Genomic DNA, 24,467 nt, shown 5'->3' on the forward strand with positions numbered 1-24,467 from the left:
GCACGAAAATGCACACTCTGCACTCTAATCATCCAAATGCACCATATTCATTAACAACTGTCTCACGAGCGCTCGCACGCTCGTGAGTTCACAAAATACCAATGTTTCGGTATTTCGACTTTTACCGATTCAGTCTAAGGGAAGGTGTCGTTTACACACCTGGTTGATAACGATTGATGACGATATCTCCCACGCGATAATCCTACAATCGATCACTAACACATTAGACTTATGAATTAATAATAATTAACATAAATCCACGTCAACTAACCCAATCATCACACAAGTTAGTCATTTACGCTACAGGGGTATTTTAGTAATTCTACAACTTATCCACTTGGGCCTACAGACCCATTGGGACTACATGGCCCATTTCAGCCCATCGCGGCCCAAAATAGTCGTCCTACTGCTAGAGTAATGAGAAATACACACCTGTCAGGAGACTACAGTTAATCCACGCTCCAAACACTCTTAGCTGACGCCCAACCCAAACGAACACATCACAAAGTGAAAGGGATCAGCCAAGAAGGGTATGCCTACTCTCCTTATGGTTTGCTCTATCTAAAGCCAGCTTTCCATCTACTCTTATGTTAGCTTCCCGACGTGGGACCCCTCCATCACCAGAGTTTAAAACCAACACCAACTCTTACCGTCCTAAAATAGCAAAATAATCAACCTTTGCGTGCCAAGGGATTCGAACCAAAGTCCTCTCACATGCCAACTCACGCCACCACCACTAGGCCATCAACTCATTTGTGTCATAAATCCAACACATTAAACTTTAAAGCGCACCTACTTGCTTCCAGAATTATTGAAAAGAAAAACCAAAATATATTGCAAGAGCCAAGACTTGCACCTTAGACCCCTTGCTTCCTCTATGGCGTCACTTCCTTGTCCCCTAAGTGGCGCCACCTTGCCACTACACCACACTCCTTTTTGTGTCATCTTTTACCCCTTTACTCTTAAAAGCCCAAACGCCAATTGCATCACCTATTCATAAAATTAAAATTCCGAAGACTACCACGGATTTAACTTAAGTTTGGGCCTTCCAAAGGCCCACTAACCTACTAAAATATATATATTAACCAACCAGAACACACACAAATTTTAAAAATCACAGAAACACAGAAAACCCGAAAATTAGAACGTTACAACCACGATCATAACCAACTTCAAATATAATATTCTTTTGGCCCAGGACTTATGGACTAATGAACCTCTACCGCCGCCGGAGTATCCTCCTCCACCCTCACGCTGATTATTCTCTAAACTCCAGTTCAAGGAAATTCATTCATCACTCAGGAAGTTTCATTTCTCTCCCTTTCTTATTTTTATATTCTTTTCTACATATCTATCTTTGTATATTGAGGGCAATGTAAATCTTAAGTGTAGGGGGGTATTCATTTTTGTATCAGAAAAATTCCTGAATGATTTCCTTGTTCTCTTGAAAAACTCTCATATCATGTTTAGGATAAATTTTGATTTATTTATGATTTTTTTGATATATCTTAAATTAAAACATAGACATTCATGCATTGATTTTTTAAACTTTAAGACATAGAGAATTAAGCATGATAAGTTGATTTTTAAAGAATTTAAAATTTTAAGTTGTTTCCCCAAGTTTAGGTATTATCTTGAGTTGGAATTCACAAGTTTAAACATCAAAAAGCCATAATTTTTGTGAGATCTTGAGCCTTTAGAGCATCTATTATTTCTTTCGTGCTTACTTTCATTATGAGTGCGTCAGTATTGAATTGTTATTCTAGAACTTGCTTGATTATGCATGTCAAGACCACACTATTTGATTTGATATGTCAAAATGATAAAGGCACTTAGGTTTAACCCACTTACTCCATAAAAGCTTACCTTCACAATTAACCCTTAGTGAACCCCCTTGAACCTAACAACCCATTCATTTATTTACCCTCAATATTAACCCATAACTCATTATTGTTGAAATCCCCTAAATTAATTTGATCCCCATTTTTGTCGAGATTTGAGTTGGAATAATTGCTTAGCTATGTTTTATTCTATTTTGTAATTTGATTTGTTCTTAAAAAAAATGTATACATATTAGTTGTAATGATCTTCTGACCTAAAGAAGTTAAATTCCATATTCTGAGAAAAAGCTCTGTTGTACGCAATTGTTGACTAGTCATTTTTCTAGTTAGGCAATTTTTCAATCCAATCTCGATTATAACCCTTTCTTTTAGTTTGTGACCACACCCTCTAACCAAAGCCACGTTACAACCCTCTAAAGACCTTTTGATTGATGTTCATCTCAATTTATAGTGGTGGAGATTTGATTTTCATACAAGCCTATGGTAATGACTTTTCATTATTAACTATTGAGTGCTTCATTTTATTGTCCTTAAACACCTCAAGTGATTTGAGTGAATCTTTAGTGAGGATGTGAAACTCTGTGATATTTTGAATCAAACGTAATGATAAAATGCTCAACTTGGAATGTTTGAAACTCTGATGTTCTTTCAGTTGAATTTTCAATGTATGATTACCTATAGATTATTTTGAGGTATTTTCGATAGAAATTATAAGTTGAGAAGAATTTAATTTGATCATGAATCGAGGATTTTGCTTAAGGATAAGCAAATGCTTAAGTGTGGGGGTATTTGATAAACCGTAATTTATACATATTTCTATCCCATGCTTAGCATATTTTATGGATGATTTTTCCTTAATTTGGTGAATTCGATGCTTCTAATGCCTTAATTTCATGTTTTATACTTAGGTCAGCATAGGAGAGTGAAAGGAACGAGAAACGGGCCAAAAACGTAGAAAATAGGCCAACGTATGAAATCAACACGGCCTGGACCTGCTTATAGGGGCAGACCACATGGCCGTGTCATTTGGCAGAATCAAAGCACGACTCACATGGGTGGACCACACGCCAGTGCCTATTTAACAGGCTTGACCACGGCCTTAAGCAATCGCACACGGGCGTGTCATACGGGTGTGTCCCTGCTGAGCCCAAGTTTAGTCCAATTTGGAAAAGGCTAATTTTGAGGGTTTTAGGCATTCTAAAGCCTATAAATACACCCTAGAGGAGGAGGAAAAGGAGAGGCACAGAGAAGAAGGTAGGGAACTGCTCAAGGAAAGCTGATTGATCTATCTCAAAAGCCGAATTCATCATCAAGACTGAAGATCTCCCCTCAATTTACCTTCAGGAGTTTTAGGTTTTCTTTATGTTTTGTATTCATTATTCTTCGGAGATGTTTTCCTTTTTAATTATGAACTAAATCCCCTAAATACCTAAGGGGAATAAAACCTAAGACGAATCTTGTTATTATTTTCTGAATTGTATGATAAATATTTGGCTTGTTCTTAATTATATGTTATTAATTCTTGTCTTGATATTCTAGGATATTGATTCAAGTTAAGCTCTTATTCAGAGGAGGAATAGACCCTATCTAAGAGTACATTTGTCATAATTAAGCGGAGTTGGTTGCGCGCCTAGAGATAGGGTGACAAGATTTTTCCGGATTAGGGTGAAACCTAATAAGGGGATCCATAGATCGAGTTCTTGCAACCCTATGGAGTTAATTAGAAAGAGATTTCAATTATTCAACTTAGGGTTAGACGTTGTTAGTCTCGTGAGGGATAATAATATAACTTAGGGATTCCTATGGAACAAGTCAAATGAATAAATCGTCTGATTCAGAGTCAAATAACAAACGAAGTCTAAGTGGATTTTTCCTTAGGTATTGTCTTAATTCAACCGTTTTCCAAAAGTAAGTCCCCAATTCTATTTCCTATGAATTATTACTTTAGTAAATTAGTTAGTTAAAACAAACCCCATTATTTTTTAGGCTAGATAATAAAAAGACAGTCATTACTTGTACTTTTAGTTCCTTTGGGTTCGACAATCCGGTCTTGCTAAAGCTATACTATTGTTCGATAGATACACTTGCCTTCATCGTGATAATAGTTAGCTTTAAGAACGATTCATTATAAATTTATAAAACTTATCACACGAATATCACGATCAGCTACACCGTCCAATGTATATTATCATGGGCAATTTGCAACATAAATACTCCATATTAAAAAGCCACTAACAATTCAGCCTTTATGATTTAAACTATCAAGTTTTCTTTTTACACGAATAGGCCCTTTTATTTAATTAAGCACACAAACAATCAAATTTTTATTCGAAACATTCACACATGCTAATTCACATATAATAAACACAGAAAATAATATTTAAATATTTTTTTGTCTCAGATTCGTGGTCCTGAAAACACCGTTTCGATTAGGGTCTAAATCAGATTATTACAACTCTCCCCCTTGGGGATTTTTGTCCTCGAAAATCTTACAGGTGAATAAGTTCGGACAACGTTCTCTTATTAAATCTTCTGGCTCTCATGTTGCTTCCTCAACTCCGTGTTTATGCCACATTACTTTAACCAACGAACTTTTCTTATTTCATAATTCTTTAATCTCGTGAGCCAAAATACATATCGGTTCTTCCTCTACGACATATCTAACTGAATCACATTCTCTGATGGACTAACCACATGCGAGGGGTCGAATCTATATCGTCAAAGCATCGAAACATGAAATACATTATGGATCTTTTCTAACTCAGGTGGAAATATCAGTCTATACGCAACTAGTCCAATCCTCTCTATAATCTCGTACGGTAAAATAAATCTCGAACTCAATTTGCCTTTACGACCGAATCTGAGTATTTTCTTCCACAGTGAGACTTTTAAAAATACTTTATCCTCGATCTGAAACTCTATGTCTTTACGTTTCAAGTCTTCATATGATTTCTGACGATCTGATGTTGCTTTCAATCTTTCATGGATCATTTTTACTTTCTGTTTGGTTTCTTTGATCAAATCGACCTCGTGCATCTTATTGTCACTGAGCTCAATCCAGTACAAAGGTGTACGACATTTATGACCGTGCAAAGCTTCATAAGGTGCCATTTTGATACTGGATTGAAAGCTATTATTTTACGCAAATTCAATCAGAGGTAGATATCGTTCCCATATATCTTCGAACTCGAGAATGAAACATCTCAACATATCCTCAAGTATCTGAATAATTTGCTCGGACTGACCGTCTGTCTGGGGATGAAAGGCAGTGCTAAAATGTAGTTTAGTACCTAATGCATCTTGCAGTTTCTTCCAAAACCGCGATGTAAACCTTGAATATCTATCTGAAATAATAGACATAGGCACACCATGTAACCTCACGATCTGAGAAACATACAATTCAGCCAGTTTATCAAGGGAGTAATCTGTATGAACCGGAAAAAAGTGAGCAGATTTAGTCATCTGTCAACAATAACCTAGATTGCATCTTTCTTGCTCGATGTCAACGGTAAACCAGATACAAAATCCATCGTGACTCTGTCCCATTTCCATTCAGGTATCATGATCGGTTGAAGTAATCCAGAAGGTACCTGATGCTTGGCTTTTACTTGTTGATAGACTAAACTTTTCGATACAAAGTCAGGAATGTCTCATTTCATACCTTGCCACCAATAATGTTGTTTTAGATCATTAGACATCTTCGTACTACCCGGATGAATAGATATCGACTGTTGTGAGCTTCTGTGACAGCCCTAAAGTGACCCTAGTCGGAAAGCGGTTTCGGGACCGCTAAACCGAGTCACCAAATTATTTGATATGGTATTTATTGTCTAAAATATGTGATTATGAATGTGTGAGAGTTTTAGGCTTCGATTTAGTAAATTGCATGTGAATTTAGTCTAAAGGACTTATGTGTGACATTTTTGAAATGTGATAGGCTAATCTACAAGGATTTAATAGTGCATGTAATCAAAAGGGAGGACTTGCATGTCAATTTCCCCCCCTAATATGTAGTGGCCGGCCATGAGCATGGGTGGACAAAGTGTTATGGCCAAAAACATGTCATAAACATGTTGGGATAATGCATTATGTAAGGAATAATAAAATAAAGAGCATGGGCAATGTGTGTGTTTGTTTCCCCCCCTCCCCCATTGCCGTGAGTTGAAGGAAAGAAAACAAAAAAAAAAGTGTTCATTCTTGAACATCCTTGGCCTAATAGAGGAAAGAAAGGAAGGGGAAGAGCTTGAGAAAATCGGCTATGGTGGTTGTTAGACTAAGGTATGTTTGAAGTTGTCCATGAGATTCATGCATGTTTTTATTTGTTAGTTTGAGTTCTAGCTAGCCCATGGTTCAAATCTTTGCTATGTCATGGAGATGGTATTCGGCTAAGGTGGATTGGTGTTGATGTCATTTACATGCTAAAAATGAAGCTTTGTAATGATGCATGTGATGGTGGATTGATGACTCTTGAGTCTTCTTTTTAGAATTTTTGGGTGAGATATTAAGTTCTTTGTTTAACCATGACCAAAATTGAAATGGTATGGTGTTGTGATGCATTCGGCCATGGTAGGAAGTAGAAGGGAAATATGGTTGTTGTTAGATGAAGTAGAGTCTAACAAATGAGCACATATGTGCATTAGTTGCTAGATGGAGAAGAATCGGCTAGCAAGTTGTGTGCTAAGGCCGAATATAATTTTGTATATTAATGAGTAATGCATGTGTTGAATTGATGAAAAGGGAGAGGATGCTTTAATAGTGTATATATATGTGTATTAGCCAAGTTTTGAACTTGAAACAAAATGGTGTTTAGTCAATACGAGTGACCATACTTGTAGAATGTATTAAGTGTTGCAATCGGCCTTAGCATAGTTGTGTATGTTCGGCCACATGAATGAGTACATAAGTTGATGTGTATGTTCGGGCATAGGTAAGCATATTGATGGCTTTATCTTGACTTAGAAAATTCGCTAAGGGAATATTAGCTAATATGTTGAATTCGATTCGTGATTTCGTACATATGGGACTTTAATGTCTAATGTATATATGGGCTAAGTGCCTTGAGGTTCTCTTTGATGTTCAAATGAATTGTGTTAAATTGCTTAATGTGATTAAAAATGCGCATGACCATTGTGTATTTGAGCTAAAGGGTGGCCATATGACCTATTAAACTCCTTGTCATATTCGGCCATAAGCTAGCATAATGAGACTTTAATAAGTTAAATTTGTTTGAAATAGCTCAAGAGCTTAGAGGACCACAGTTGGATAAGGGAAAGGAAAAAGTTATCGAATAGTCACCAAATCGTTCGACCACATCCGAGGTAAGTTTTGAGTAATGGAACTTAGATTATGATTTGATTAGATCATGCTCTTTGTATGTGGCTAATGAGCTGAAATTGCGAGTGTGATAAGTGTCTTGTGTTTGAGCTTTGCTAATGAAAATGAAATACGGATGTGTCATGATTTATTGATAAATGTGCATGGATATTCGAATGATGTCCGGGCTAAGTCCCGAAGGCTTTGTGCTAAGTGACTATATCCGGACTAAGATCCGACGGCATTTGTGCGAGTTACTAATCCTGGGCTAAGCCCGAAGGCATTTGTGCGAGTTACTAAATCTGGGTTATGTCCCGAAGGCATTTATGCGAGTTACTAAATCCGGGTTAAGTCCCGAAGGCATTTACGCGAGTTACTATAACCGGGCTATGTCCCGAAGGCGTTTGAACGAGTAGCTATATCCGGTTAAATGCCGAAGGTACGTGATTTGGGAATGAGCAATCTTGCTGTAAAATTTCAGTTAATACGCTTGTAAAATCCCAACAAAGAGGTATGTTTCGTATGTGCATTGGAATAGTTGATTCCCTTCGAATAATATTCGCTCAGTCGAGTAATGAGCTTCCGGTATTTGGCTAAGATGATCCCTTATGTATGAATACAAGGGTTGGAATGTGAAGTAGGAATGATTTGAGAATATGTATATATGGAATTATCTGTTTAGTTATATGAATGCTATACTTCTGATGTGCTTAAATTCTTTGCTCAAAACTTACTACTTCTGATGTGCTTAAATTCTTTGCTCAAAACTTACTAAGCATTTAATGCTTACTCCGTTTCTTTGATTTTCTGTTTTATAGATTTTGGTTCTTCAGCTATCGGACTCGGGATTTTGAAGTCGAAGTCACCCACACTATCAAAGCTCCTTTTGGTATACTTTTGATTGAACTTTGAAATGGCATGTATAGGACTACCCTTTTGTTGTAGGTCATGTACCTTTCGGTTTTGTGTAAATTTGGATAGCCATGCGAAAATGGCTTAAATATACTTTGATCATAGCATTATAATCGTTTTGTATGTTGTCCGTCGAGAGGTATGGAAATGTTGGTAACGGTTAGCCATGGGAATGGTTATTCATGATCACTTTGGTATATGTATGACAAACTCTAGTTGATCCATGGAGGATCATAAAATAGGTAAAGTTTACCTTAAAAATAGATGCTGGCAGCAGCAGTGATGTTATATGAAAAATCACTAAAAATAGTAGGAATGGAATTAAATAGTGAATAAATTATGTAATCGAACCTTGATGAATCTATTTTCATAGGAAAGTAACAAAACGTTCATATGAACAGTATATTATGAGATGTTAAAGTTTTCGTGAGACAGGGCCAGAACGGTTTCTGGATCCCCTGATCCGACTTTGGAAATTCATTATAAATTAACCAGAGACATTTAGAAGTAATGCCATATATTTATAGATTCCTTTTTGAGTCTAGTTTCTATAGAAACAAACGGAATCAGTATTGAAGCCCTGTACAGGGAGATATCCAAGTCGTAATGCATGAAGGTCAGTGTAGTTGTACCCTGTAACAGGGGAGACTTTAACTAAAAAACTGTACTAATTGGCACGACCAAAAATTCTAGAAAAAAATATGTAGATGGATATATGAGTCTAGTTTTGGGAAAAAATTACAAAACTGATTTTCGAGTTGTGGAACTCAAGTTATGATTTTTAAGGTGATAGTGACGCAGTTAGCCAGTCGTCTGGAAAATTTTTAAATGGACTGTGAGAGTAAATGAATTAAGTCGGTTAGCACCTTGTGTTCGACTCCGGCAACGGTCTCGGGTACGGGGTGTTACAATTATATTGGTATCAGAGCTACGGTTTAGTCGATTCTAGGACTACCGTAATGCGTTGGGTTTAGCTATACATGCCATTTTATGTGATTATTTGATAGTGTGGTGATTTCTGACATTTGCAAATGTGTTTATTTATAGTAATGGATCCCGATCCTGACCGAGTGGTAGCTGATGATCTTGAGAGTGTAGCGCCTGCTCCCGCACAAGGGACAGTGCCGGCGGACTCTCAACCTAATGCTAGTAATCCGAATGATGAAGCTAGACAAGCTTTCTATAACGTGATGAATGATTGGTCCAACCAATACATTCGAACTAATACGGCTATTCCACAACCTCCATTCCCGACAAATACCACCCCCGCACCTACAATACCTCCGGTAACTGACCAAATAAGGTCAAATAAGTCCCCAGTTGACAGAATCCGAAAACATGGGGCTACCGAATTTAAGGCTACGGACAGCGATGATGCCGAGCAAGCTAAATTTTGGTTGGACAACACTATCCGGGTACTCGATGAGCTATCTTGCACACCCGATGAGTGCCTAAAGTGTACTATCTCCTTGCTACGTGATTCTGCCTACTATTGGTGTAATACGTTGACTTCATTGTGCCTAGAGAGCAAGTAACTTGGGAGTTTTTCCAAACCGAGTTTGGAAAAAGTATATCGATCGAGATTTATGGATCAAAAATGAAGGAATTTCTTGAACTTAAACAAGGTTCCATGTCGGTTCTGACTATGAACGAAAGTTTGTAAGGCTTAGCCAGCATGACGAGAATGCATTTCCTCGAAGTCGTAATGTGTAAACGTTTGAGGATGGATTGAATGATGATATAAAGTTGTATGTTGGCATTTTAGAAATCCGAGAATTTGTGGCACTTGTCAAGCGAGCTTGCAAAGCCGAGGAGCTCAAGATGGAGAAAAGAAAAGCCGAGGCGGGGCGAGGGAGTTTCAGAAGAGGTCTTGGGAAGCCTTTCCCACGATCATCGAAGAAAATTAGAGATGGCTTAGGCCGGTCTAGAGACACTTCGGGCTTTTCTAGACGAGATCGCGATCGACCCCCTGCAAGTGCACGAGTCACTTCGATCGCCAGGTGGGAAATGATCGTCGAGATAGAACGAGTACCGATATTGTGGCAAATGGCATTCGAAGTTGTAGATTCCATGACCGCTCTGTTACAAGTGCGGGTCATTGACCACTTTATCAAAGATTGCCCGAGATTGTCCGAAGAATGTAAATCGAGTGGGAAACCGAAAGTGCTACCACCGCCGAGGTAGACCATCTAGAAACACGGAAATGCTAGTGGTGGTCGAGAGGATCTAGAGATGCTACGACCAGATTTGAGGCTCGTGCTCTGCTAGGGCTTATGCTATACGCGCACGCGAGGATGCTTCCTCGCCGGATGTTATTACCGGTACTTTTACTCTCTTTGATACTAATGTGATTGCTTTGATTGACCTGGTTCTACTCATTCTTATATATGCGAAACCTTAGCATCCAAGAAGACTTTACCTATTGAGTCTCTCGAGTTCGTAATTCGGTGTCAAACCCTTGGGTCGTTACGTGCTTGTCGACAAAGTGTGTAAGAAATGCCCCCTAGTAATTCGAGGTTCCTGTTTTCTGGCGGACTTAATGCTTTTGCCGTTTGATGAATTTGATGTTATTCTTGGTTTGGATTGGTTGACTGTGCATGATGCGGTTGTGAATTGCAAAAGCAAGACTATTGATTTGAGGTGCGCAAATAATGAGATAATCCGAGTCGAGTCTACTGACTTGAATAGGTTGCCAACTATAATATCGTTGATGTTGGCTCAGAAGTATGTAAGAAAAGGGTGTGAAGCATACCTTGCGTATGTACTTGATGACAAAGAGTTAGAAAAGAAACCCGAATCGGTGCCGGTGGTTTGTGAATACTCGGATGTCTTTCCCAAAGAATTATCGGGTTTACCACCTGTTCGGGAAGTAGAGTTTGGTATTGAGCTTGTACCTGGGACTACACCAATTTCGATAGCTCCGTATCGTATGGCACCAACCAAGTTAAAAGAATTGAAAGCTCAGTTGCAAGAGTTGACGAATAGAGGTTTCGCTCGACTAAGTTTCTCACCTTGGGGTGCACCAGTATTGTTTGTGAAAAAGAAGGACGGAACCATGAGGTTGTGCATTGACTATCGTCAGCTGAATAAAGTGACGATAAAGAATAAATATCCGATGCCACGTATTGACGATTTGTTTGATCAACTAAAGGGAGCCTCAGTGTTTTCAAAGATAGATTTGAGATCGGGTTATTACCAGTTGAGAATTCGAGATTCGGATATACCCAAAACTGCTTTCAGAACGAGATACGGTCACTACGAATTCTTAGTGATGCCGTTTGGGCTCACTAATGCCCCTGCGGTATTTATGGATTTGATGAATCGAATCTTTAGACCGTATTTGGACCGGTTCGTAGTTGTGTTCATTGACGACATCTTGGTCTATTCAAGAGATGAGACCGAACATGCTGAGCACCTGAGATTAGTGTTGCAAATTTTACGGGATAAGCAGTTATATGCTAAGTTCAGTAAGTGTGAGTTCTGGTTAAGAGAGGTTAACTTCTTGGGCCATGTGGTATCCCCATCGGGTATTCGAGTTGACCCGGGCAAAATTTCAGCCATACTTAACTGGAAGCCCCCGAGAAATATTATTGAGGTTCGAGCTTTTTGGGACTTGCGGTTACTACCGACGGTTTGTAAAGGTTTCGATGATAGCCACACCCATGACGGCTACTTCAAAAGATGTTAAGTTCGAATGGACGGAAAAATGTCGAAAAGTTTTGATCAACTGAAAACTTATTTGATGAAGCTCAATTTTAGTGCAAATTAATCGTGCAAAGAGTTTGTCATCTATAGTGACGCCTCCCTACTTGGGTTAGGTTGCGTATTGATGCAAGAAGGTCGAGTTGTGGCCTATGCGTCGAGACAATTAAAGTCACATAAGAAAAATTATCCGACCCATGATCTCGAATTAGCTGCCATCGTATTCGCCTTGAAAATATGGCGACATTACTTATTTGGTGAGAAGTGCCATGTATTTTCGGATCACAAAAGTCTCAAATATTTGATGACTCAAAGAGACTTGAATCTACGACAAAGGCGTTGGCTTGAGTTGTTGAAAGATTATGAACTTGTCATTGACTATCACCCGGGAAAGGCTAATGTGGTTGCGGATGCCTTAAGTCGTAAATCACTGTTTGCTTTACGAGCGATGAATGTACACTTGTCTGTTCTACCCGACAATGCGTTAGTAGCTGAATTAAAGGCCAAACCATTATTGATTCATCAAATTCGTGAAGCTCAGAAAGTCGACGATGAATTGGTTGCAAAACGGGCTGAATGTGTTCCGAATATGGAATCCAAATTTCAAATTGATGATGACGATTGTTTGAGGTTCAGAAGTCGGTTGTGTGTTCCAAGAAATTCAGAACTCATTTCGACGATTCTGAACGAAGCTCATTGTAGCTGAATGTCAATTCACCTGGGGAGTACAAAAATGTACAACGATCTGAGACGCCAGTTTTGGTGGCATGGTATGAAACGAGACATTTCCGATTTTGTTTCAAAGTGTTTAATATGTCGCAAGTAAAGGCGAACATCAAGTGCCTCTGTGTTTACTCCACCAATCATGATACTGAATGGAAATGGGATCGAGTCACGATGGATTTCAGATCGGGTTGCCGATGATCGGCAAGTAAGAAAGATGCGATTTGGGTTGTTGTGGATAGACTGACTAAGTCGGCTCACTTTATCCCCGTACGTACGGATTTTTCATTGGATAAACTAGCTGAATTGTATGTTTCTCAGATTGTGAGATTACACGGGGTACCAATTTCTATTGTGTCGGATAGAGATCCGAGATTCACCTCATGATTTTAGAAGAAATTGTAAGAAGCTTTGGGCACCAAGTTGCATTTTAGCACCGCTTTTCACCCCCAAACCGATGGTCAATCCGAGCGGATAATTCAAATACTCGAGGATATGTTGAGATGCTGCATCCTCGAATTTAGTGGTTCATGGGAACGGTATTTACCTTTGATTGAATTCGCTTACAACAATAGTTTTCCATCAAGTATTAAGATGGCACCTTACGAGGCTTTGTACGGGCGTAAATGCCGTACGCTATTGTTTTGGACCGAGCTCGGTGAGAGTAAAATTTTCGGAGTGGATTTGATTAAAGATGCTGAACAGAAAGTAAGAATAATTTGTGAAAGTCTAAAGGTAGCATCAGATCGTCAGAAGTCGTTTACGGATTTAAAACGAAGAGATATTGAGTATCAGGTGGGAGACAAAGTGTTTCCTAAGGTCTCACCTTGGAAAAAGATACTCAGATTTGGCCGTAAGGGCAAGTTGAGTCCGAGATTCATTGGGCTGTACGAAATCTCCGAACGAGTCGGTCCAGTTGCGTATAGATTGATTTTGCCCCTGAACTTGAAAAGATTCACAACGTCTTTCATGTTTCGATGCTTCGACGTTATAGATCTGATCCATCACACGTAATTAATCCATCAGAGGTTGAAATTCAACCCGATATGAGTTATGAAGAAGAACCGATTCGCATCCTAGCTCGTGAAGTGAAAGAGTTGTGAAACAAAAGGGTTCCGTTAGCAAAAGTGTTATGGCTCAAACATGGAATCGAAGAAGCTACTTGGGAACCCGATAACTCTATGAAAGAGCGATACCCAAACCTATTTACCGGTAAGATTTTCGGGGACGAAAATTTCTTAAGTGGGGGAGAGTTGTGACAGCCCTAAAGTGACCCTAGTCGGAAAGCGGTTTCGGGACCGCTAAACCGAGTCAAAAAATTATTTGAATATGGTATTTATTGTCTAAAATATGTGATTACGAATGTTGGAAAGTTTTAGGCTTCGATTTAGTAAATTGCATGTGAATTTAGTCCAAAGGACTTATGTGTGACATTTTTGAAATGTGATAGGCTAATCTACAAGGATCTAATAGTGCATGTAATCAAAAGGGAGGACTTGCATGTCAATTTCCCCCCCTAATATGTAGTGGCCGGCCATGAGCATGGGTGGACAAAGTGTTATGGCTAAAAACATGTCATAAACATGTTGGGATAATGCATTATGTAAGGAATAATAAAATAAAGAGCATGGGCAATGTGTGTGTTTGTTTCCCCCCATTGCCGTGAGTTGAAGGAAAGAAAACAAAAAAAAAAGTGTTCATTCTTGAACATCCTTGGCCTAATAGAGGAAAGAAACGAAGGGGAAGAGCTTGAGAAAATCGGCTATGGTGGTTGTTAGACTAAGGTATGTTTGAAGTTGTCCATGAGATTCATGCATGTTTTTATTTGTTAGTTTGAGTTCTAGCTAGCCCATGGTTCAAATCTTTGCTATGTCATGGAGATGGTATTCGGCTAAGGTGGATTGGTGTTGATGTCATTTACATGCTAAAAATGAAGCTTTGTAATGATGCATGTGATGGTGGATTGATGACTCTTGAGTCTTCTTTTAGAATTTTGGGTGAGATATTAAGTTCTTTGTTTAACCATGACCAAAATTGAAATGGTATGGTGTTGTGATGCATTCGGCCATGGTAGGAAGTAGAAGGGAAATATGGTTGTTGTTAGATGAAGTAGAGTCTAACAAATGAGCACATATGTGCATTAGTTGCTAGATAGAGAAGAATCGGCTAGCAAGTTGTGTGCTAAGGCCGAATATAATTTTGTATATTAATGAGTAATGCATGTGTTGAATTGATGAAAAGGGAGAGGATGCTTTAATAGTGTATATATATGTGTATTAGCCAAGTTTTGAACTTGAAACAAAATGGTGTTTAGTCAATACGAGTGACCATACTTGTAGAATGTATTAAGTGTTGCAATCGGCCTTAGCATAGCTGTGTATGTTCGGCCACATGAATGAGTACATAAGTTGATGTGTATGTTCGGGCATAGGTAAGCATATTGATGGCTTTATCTTGACTTAGAAAATTCGGCTAAGGGGAATATTAGCTAATATGTTGAATTCGATTCGTGATTTCGTACATATGGGACTTTAATGTCTAATGTATATATGGGCTAAGTGCCTTGAGGTTCTCTTTTGATGTTCAAATGAATTGTGTTAAATTGCTTAATGTGATTAAAAATGCGCATGACCATTGTGTATTTGAGCTAAAGGGTGGCCATATGACCTATTAAACTCCTTGTCATATTCGGCCATAAGCTAGCATAATGAGACTTTAATAAGTTAAATTTGTTTGAAATAGCTCAAGAGCTTAGAGGACCACAGTTGGATAAGGGAAAGGACAAAGTTATCGAATAGCCGCCGAAATCGTTCGACCACATCCGAGGTAAGTTTTTGAGTAACGGAACTTAGATTATGATTTGATTAGATCATGCTCTTTGTATGTGGCTAATGAGCCGAAATTGCGAGTGTGATAAGTGTCTTGTGTTTGAGCTTTGCTAATGAAAATGAAATACGGATGTGTCATGATTTATTGATAAATGTGCATGGATATTGAATGATATCCGGCTAAGTCCCAAGGCTTTGTGCTAAGTGACTATATCCGGACTAAGATCCAAGGCATTTGTGCGAAGTTACTAATCCGGGCTAAGCCCAAGGCATTTGTGCGAAGTTACTAAATCCGGTTAAGTCCCAAGGCATTTATGCGAGTTACTAAATCCGGGTTAAGTCCCAAGGCATTTACGCTGAGTTACTATAACCGGGCTATGTCCCGGCGTTTGAACGAGTAGCTATATCCGGTTAAATGCTGAAGGTACGTGATTTGGGAATGAGCAATTTTGCAGTAAAATTTCAGTTAATACGCTTGTAAAATCCCAACAATGAGGTATGTTTCGTATGTGCATTGGAATAGTTGATTCCCTTCGAATAATATTCGCTCAGTCGAGTAATGAGCTTCCGGTATTTGGCTAAGATGATCCCTTATGTATGAATACAAGGGTTGGAATGTGAAGTAGGAATGATTTGAGAATATGTATATATGGAATTATCCGTTTAGTTATATGAATGCTATACTTCTGATGTGCTTAAATTCTTTGCTCAAAATTTACTAAGCATTTAATGCTTACTCCGTTTCTTTGATTTTCTGTTTTATAGATTTTGGTTCTTTTGGTATACTTTTGGTTGAACTTTGAAATGGCATGTATAGGACTACCCTTTTGTTGTAGGTCATGTACCTTTCGGTTTTGTGTAAATTTGGATAGCCATGCGAAAATGGCTTAAATATACTTTGATCATAGCATTATAATCGTTTTGTATGTTGTCCGTCGAGAGGTATGGAAATGTTGGTAACGGTTAGCCATGGGAATGGTTATTCATGATCACTTTGGTATATGTATGACAAACTCTAGTTGATCCATGGAGGATCATGAAATAGGTAAAGTTTACCTTAAAAATAGATGCTGGCAGCAGCAGTGATGTGGATGTGAAAAATCACTAAAAATAGTAGAAATGGAATTAAATAGTGAATAAATTATGTAATCGAACCTTGATGAATCTATTTTCATAGGAAAGTAACGAAATGTTCATATGAATAGTATACTACGAGATGTTAAAGTTTTTGTGAGACAGAGCCAGAACAGTTTCTGGATCCCCTGATCCGACTTTGGAAATTCATTATAAATTAACCAGAGATATTTAGAAGTCATTCCATATATTTATAGATTCCTTTTTGAGTCTAGTTTCTAAAGAAATAAACGGCATCAGTATTGAAGCCCTGTACAGGGAGATATCCAAGTTGTAATGCATGAAGATCAGTGTAGTCGCACCCTGTAACAGGGGAGACTTTAACTAATAAACTGTACTAATTGGCCTGACCAAAAATTCTAGAAAAAAATCTGTAGATGGATATATGAGTCTAGTTTCGGGAAAAAATTACAAAACTGATTTTTGAGTTGTGGAACTCAAGTTATGATTTTTAAGGTGACAGTGACGCAGTTAGCCAGTCGTCTGGAAAATTTTTAAATGGACTGTGAGAGTAAATGAATTAAGTCGGTTAGCACCTTGTGTTCGACTCCGGCAACGGTCTCGGGTACGGGGTGTTACAGCTTCATTCAAGATCATCTGAATCAACTCTATATTTCTCGAAACACATATTCAGTTTTTGAATCTTACACAGTCATCAACATTAACTCAAAACTCTAAATCCACATTTGAATCACATTAAACCCGTTTCACTATCAAATCATTGTCAATTTTTTCACAAATCTGCTGAATAAATAACGGTCTTGCTTTTAACATAGCTATTTTCGCACTATCATCTGACTTAGCTATATGTGCATTCTTTTCACGCAAAACAAACAGTGATTTTCGGCTTAAAGCATCAGCAACAACATTAGCCTTTCTCGGGTAATAGTCAATTACAAGTTCATAGTCTTTCAGCAATTCCAATCATCAACGCTGTCTCAAATTCAAATCTTTCTGAGTCATCAAATACTTTAGATTATTGTGATTGAAATAAACATGACATTTCTCCCAAAATAGATAATGATGCCATATCTTCAATGCGAATGCTATAGCTGCCAATTCTAGATCATGTGTTGGATAGTTCTTTTCATGCGGCTTTAACTGTCTCGAGGCATAAGCTATAACTCTGTCTTCCTACGTCAAAACACAGCCCAAACCATTTAAAGATGCATCACTAAATATAACAAATTCTTTACTCGATTCTGGCTAAACTAGCACTGGAGTTTCGTTCAAAAGGGCTTTCAACTGATCAAAGCTTTTCTGGCACTTTTCTGACCACTCAAACTTAACATCTTTTAGCAGCAACTTCATCATTGGAGTTGCAATCATAAAGAAAACTTTCACAAACCGTCTATAGAAGGGTTACTTAGCCTTTCCCTCATGCCTACTCAAAATAGGTCGAGATTCAACTGGCACTATCCTATGCGTGGGAACAGGCGCTACGCTCTCAATATCATTAGCTACATCTCTATCAGGATCCATTTACTATATGAAAGCATATTTTCAAATGTCAGAAGTCATCACACTATCACAGTATAAAATATGGCATGTATAGCTAGACTCACACACGCTACGTTAGTCCTAGAACCAACTAAACCGTAGCTCTGATACTAATAAAATATAACACCCCTAACCCGTATCTGTTGCCGGACTAGGGTTACGAGGCATTACTAAACATAAGTACAGTTCTGAACATTCTCAAATTAACACAGGTCATACTCATATATATACATGTAAAGCATGTAAATAATTACATATTAAACATGCATTATAAATATATTGTAAAATCAAACTTTACATTTCTTAATTATAAACGTGCACATATTTAACCAAATAATATTATCACAAGGCATTTATTCCTTAACAAATACATACATACATAATCATTATAAATTTCACAATTTATACCAACCACATAAGCATCATATATATATATACGTATACACTTTCGTTATAAACCATATTAAACAAAACAATCACAATAGATAATCATTATTTAACTTAATTAACCATACCTATATATTTAACCATTTAACTACTTTAAGTACACATGCATTTTCCATGCAAACCGAACCAAGCTAATCTATGCATATTCGAACATACACATGCCTCATTAACATTTTAATCTGTTATTAACCAAACCAAGTTTCATTCATCAATATATAACATATCCTATATCATGCATATCTAAATATACATTAAACAAGCTTAACATCTGAACTCATGTGTATAAATGACTAAACATACACCAAATTCGAATCATCTAACCATTTTTATTCAAATTTATACACACTATAACCGAATTATCAACCACAACCAAGTCCACCAATCATTTTCAACCTATTTCAATACATATAGCACCAATCAAACAAATACCATTCATTCATTTCATATGACATTATAATCAAAACAGAATAAACCATTACTAGTCATAACCATATCCAAACATAGAAGTTAAGCCATATTCGTATGGCTCAAATTATACATACCAAGGTTGAACAAAATACATATTAGCCTATACATGCCATAAGTTCGAAAATAGACTTTTAAAAGTACCGAAGGTTGACCATAGTGTGGATGTCTTCGATAACGATCCCTGAGCTCGTAACTTACAACCAAAATCTATAAAACAAAGTAACAAAAACACACAGAGTAAGCTAAATAAGCTCAGTAAGCCTTAAGAAAATTAAACAACTCAAATGATTAAGTCAAACATTTCAAGCAAGCCGAATTGTAATGTTATACTTTAACACAAAGAAGTTACCTTGGCTGAATGTTCAAGGTCAATTATAACACCACGTAAATACTTACCTATATAACCGAATATAAAAGGTCCAATAAATCATCTCATAAATACTTACATGTATGCCCGAATACACAAAGTTCATTATATCATCACATATGGCCGAATATACAAGTTAGAGAGAACATCACATGTAGCCAAATTTACAAATTCAATATATCATCACATATGGTTGAAAATAAAAGTTAGATATAACATCACATATGTACATACCTATGTGGCCGAATATATATACAAGGTCATTTAGCTCAATTTTACTTGCTCACTTTCCATAACAACTTGAAATCTGATAAGCATAGACTTGAAAATAATCCACCGGTATAAAACCTGCTAGGCTATTATACTATACAACTTTCAGAGGTTTTAACTCAACCGAATAAAACTCAACCAAATTAATTTAATTTTAAACCACATTCGGAAATTGTACTATACAACTATCAAATTTGAATCATCATAGTAAACCATTATATATTTGAATTAAACTATGTTTAATTGCTTAAAGACTTACCTCGGATATCGACGGACGTTAAAAATCGGCTATTCAATCATTTTTTCTTTTCCCAGATCCAAGTTCGATTTCTTTTGTTCTTGATCTATATAATTCCAAAATAACCTCATATAAACCCAATTTTATTCAATTTAACCCAACAACAGATAAATGGGCAAATTACCATTTTACCCCTGATATTACATACTTTTACAAATTAATCCTAATTGCACAAAACACAAAATACACAAAATCTCACCACATCATAGTTAGGCCGAATCTTCCTTATGCTCATACTAATCCATATATTTCATTTATTTTGCATTTTAGTCCTTCAATTTATTATTTTTGCAATTTAGTCCTAATAATTCAAAATCATCAAAAACTTCAATACAAAACATATTAATCCAAAACATATCTTTCATAATTTATCCTCAAACATCACAAAACACAATTATTCATCAATGGCATAACTCAAAATGTTCACCAAAATAAAAAAATTCAAGCATGGGTTGGGCAATACTCGAAGCAACGATCTCAAAAACGTAAAAATGATCAAAAACCGAGCTAGATACATACCTTAATCAAGCTTGTTAATGGCCGGACATCACAAAGCTATATTTCTCTCTTTCTTTCTTTCTCAAGTTTCGGCAAAAACAAGAATTATGCATGCTTATTTAATTTTTATGTTTTATTATAACTTATTATAATAACCATTTTACTTAAATAACCTTTATAATAAAATAATAAACCATGATTTTATAAGGCTACTACCGTCCAATGCATATTATCATGGGAAATTTGCAACATAAATACTCCATATTAAAAAGCCACTAACAATTCAGCCTTTATGATTGAAACTATCATGTTTGCATTTTATGCGATTAAGCCCTTTTATTTAATTAAGCACACAAACAATCAAATTTTTTTACGAAACTTTCACACATGCTAATTCACATATAATAAAAATAGAAAATAATATTTAAATATTTTTTAACTCAAATTCATGGTCCCAAAACCACCATTCCGGTTAGGGTTTAAATCAGACTGTTACAACTCTCCCCCCTTAGGGATTTTCGTCCTCGAAAATCTTACCGGTGAATAAGTTCGGATAACGTTCTCTCATTACATCTTCTGGCTCTCACGTTGCTTCCTCAACTCCGTGTTTATGCCACAGTACTTTAACCAACGAAATTTTCATATTTCATAATTCTTTAATCTTGCGAGCCAGAATACAAATCGGTTCTTCCTCTACGACATATCTGACTGAATCTCAATCTCTGATGGACTAATCACATGCAAGGGGTTGGATCTATATCGTCGAAGCATCAAAACATGAAATACATTATGGATCTTTTCTAACTCAGGTGGCAACAGCAGTCTATACGCAACCAGTCCAATCCTCTCTATAATCTCGTACGGTCTAATAAATCTCAGACTCAATTTGCCTTTATGATCGAATCTGAGTATTTTCTTCCACGGTGAGACTTTTAAAAATACTTTATCCCCGATCTGAAACTCTATGTCTTTACGTTTCAAGTTTGAATACGATTTCTGACGATTTGATGCTGCTTTCAAACTTTCACAGATCATTTTTAGTTTCTGTTCGATTTCTTTGATCAAATCGACCTCGTGTTGATCAAATCGACCTTCTGTATCTTATTTTCATTGAGCTCAGTCCAATACAAAGGTGTACGACATTTACGACCGTACAAAACTTCATAAGGTGCCATTTTGATACTAGATTGAAAGCTATTATTGTATGCAAATTCAATCAGAGATAGATACCGTTCCCACATACCTTCGAACTCTAGAATACAACATCTCAACATATCCTCAAGTATCTGAATAATTCGCTCGGACTGACCATCTGTCCGGGGATGAAAGGAAGTGCTAAAATGCAGTTTAATACCTAATGCATCTTGTAGTTTCTTCCAAAACCACGATGTAAACTGATAAACCATAATTTATACATATTTTTACCCCATGATTAACGCATTTTATGGATGATTTCCTATTAGAATTGGTGAATTTGATGCTCCTAATGCTTTAATTTCATGTTTTATACTTAGGAGAGCATAGGAGAGCAAAAGGAATGAGAAACAAGCCAAAAATGGAAAAAATGGGCCAAAGTACGAAATCAACACGGCCTAGACTTCATCACACGGGCAAACCACACAGCCCTGTCAATTTGGCAGTTTCAAAGCACGATTCACACGGGCGTGTCCCTGCCGAGCCCAAGTTGAGTCCAATTCGAAAAAGGCTAATTTTGAGGGTTCTTAGGCATTCCAAAGCCTATAAATACACCCTAGAGGAGGAAGAAAGAGGATGCACATAATAGGGAGTAAGGAATTACTCCAAGGAAGCCGATTGATCCATCTCAAAAGCCGGATTCACCGTCAAGACTGAAGATCTCCCCTCAATTTACCCTTCAGGAGTTTTGGGTTTTCTTTATGTTTTGTATTCTTTATTATTGAGATGTTTTCTTATTTAGTTATGAACTAAAACCCCTAAATACCTAAGGGGAATGAAACCTAAGATAAATCTTGTTATTATTTTCTGAATTGTATGATAAATATTTAACTTGTTCTTAATTATGTGTTCTTAATTCTTGTTTTGATATCCCATGATACTGATTCAAGATAAGCTCTTATTCAAAGGAGGATTAGTCCCTGTTTAAGAGTACATTTGTCATAATTAAGCAGAGTTGATTGTGCGCCTAGACATAGGGTGACAAGATTTTGTCGGATTAGGGTGAAACCTAATAAGGAGATCCATAGATCGAGTTAATGCAACCCTAATATGTTAATTAGAGAAAGGTCTCAATTATTCAATCTAAGGATTAGACGTTATTAGTCTTGAATAGGGATAATAACATAACTTAGGGATCTCTACGGAACAAGTTAAACGAATAAATCGTCCGATTCAGAGCCAGAGTAACAAGTAAAGTCTAGGTGGATTTTTCCTTAGGTATTGTCTTAATTCAATCGGTTTTCCTAAAAGCAATTCCCCAATTCCATTCTTTGTGAATTCTTAGTTTAGATAATTAGTTAGTTAAAACAAAAACATCTTTATTCTTGGGCTAGATAATAAAAAGACAGTCATTACTAGTACTTTTAGTTCCTTTGGGTTCGACAATCCGGTCTTGCTAAAACTATACTACTGTTCAATAGGTACACTTGCCTACATCGCGATAATAGTTAGTTTCAAGAACGATTAATTATAAATACTTAAAACCTATCACCAAATCATGCGATCAAGTCTTTGGCGCCGTTGCCAGGGAACTAAGATATTAGGAATGCTCAATTTTTATTACTTTAGCCGTTTATTTTCTTGCGATTTAATTTTATTTTTATTACTTATTAATTTACGTTTTCCTTCTCTTGGAAGGTTTTTTTTTATAGTTTATGACTAGAAGAAACCCGTCAGGACCGCCACTTTTTGACGAAGAAATCGATTGTACAGTTCGCAGAAACCAAAGAGAAATAAGGCGAATCTTAAGGTACATAGAGAACGAGCAAAAAGATGATACTCAACCCCCAACCGAAGAAATGGCTGAAAACCAAGACAATCAGCTACTTCCTGTAATTGCGGTTCATCAAAATCCTGCTCCATGCACTATGTATGATTATGCTAAACCTTCTTTAATAGGAACTGAATTGAGCATAGTTAGACCTGATGTAGCTGCAAATACTTTTGAACTGAAACCTAACACTATTCAAATGATACAGCAATTGTTCAGTTTGACGGTTTGCAGGATGAGGATCCCAATGCTCACTTAGCAAACTTCTTAGAACTCTGCGATACATTTAAAATCAATGGTGTCTCTGATAATGCTATACGTCTTCGGTTTTTTCCCTTTTCATTAAGAAACAAAGCTAAACAGTGGTTGAACTAGTTTCCATGAGGGTCAATTACTACTTGGGAACAAATGACCGAAAAATTTTTACTAAAATATTTTTCGTCGGCTAAAACGGCTAAATTACGTAATGATATCTCTTCTTTTGTGCAGATGGATTTAGAAACACTCTACGAAGTATGGGAAAGATACAAGGACCTCTTGAGAAGGTGCCCTCACCATGGGTTACCGCTTTGGTTACAGGTTCAAACGTTCCATAATGGCCTGAATCCTTCGACTCGACAAATGGTTGACGCAGCTGCTGGCGGAACCATCAATAATAAAACATCTGAAGATGCCTATGAGTTTATAGAGGAGATGTCACTGAATAACTATCAGTGTCAAGTCATGAAGACAAAGCCAACGAAAACAGCCGGCGTTTATAACGTCGATTCGGTCACCATGCTCTCTAATCAGGTAGGACTCTTGAATAAGAAAATTGATGGTTTTCTTAGTTCTTCACAGGTTCACCCAGTAATGCAGTGCGAAGCAAGTGGAGGTGGAACAAGCCATTTGGAATACCAACCCTATGGCCACAACATGGATAACGAGCAAATAAATTACATGGGTAATAATCCTCGACCTCAAAACAATCCATATAGTAACACTTACAATGCAGGTTGGTGGAACCACCCCAATTTCTCGTGGGGCTGTCAAGGAAATTAAAGACCACAACCACCTCCAGGCTACCAACAACCACCCTACCAACAGGAAAAGAAGCCGAAGCTTGAAGAGATTCTCTCAAATTTTATATCGGTGTCAAAAACTCGTTTTCAGAATACCGAGACAACACTTAAAAATCAACAAGCGTCGATCCAAGGGTTCG

At 37.1% G+C, this 24,467-nt stretch overlaps 1 non-coding gene across 1 annotated transcript; it reads right to left on the reverse strand.

Moving 5' to 3' along the window:
• Positions 1 to 23,722: 23,722 nt before the first annotated feature.
• On the reverse strand, positions 23,723 to 23,829 carry LOC128282341 (small nucleolar RNA R71). The gene has a single exon (XR_008272595.1). It is a non-coding gene; the product is annotated as a small nucleolar RNA R71 (small nucleolar RNA).
• Positions 23,830 to 24,467: the final 638 nt, after the last annotated feature.

This window comes from Gossypium arboreum, chromosome 1 (genome assembly GCF_025698485.1).
Source record: "Gossypium arboreum isolate Shixiya-1 chromosome 1, ASM2569848v2, whole genome shotgun sequence".
In the NCBI taxonomy this organism is placed as follows: Eukaryota; Viridiplantae; Streptophyta; class Magnoliopsida; order Malvales; family Malvaceae; genus Gossypium; species Gossypium arboreum.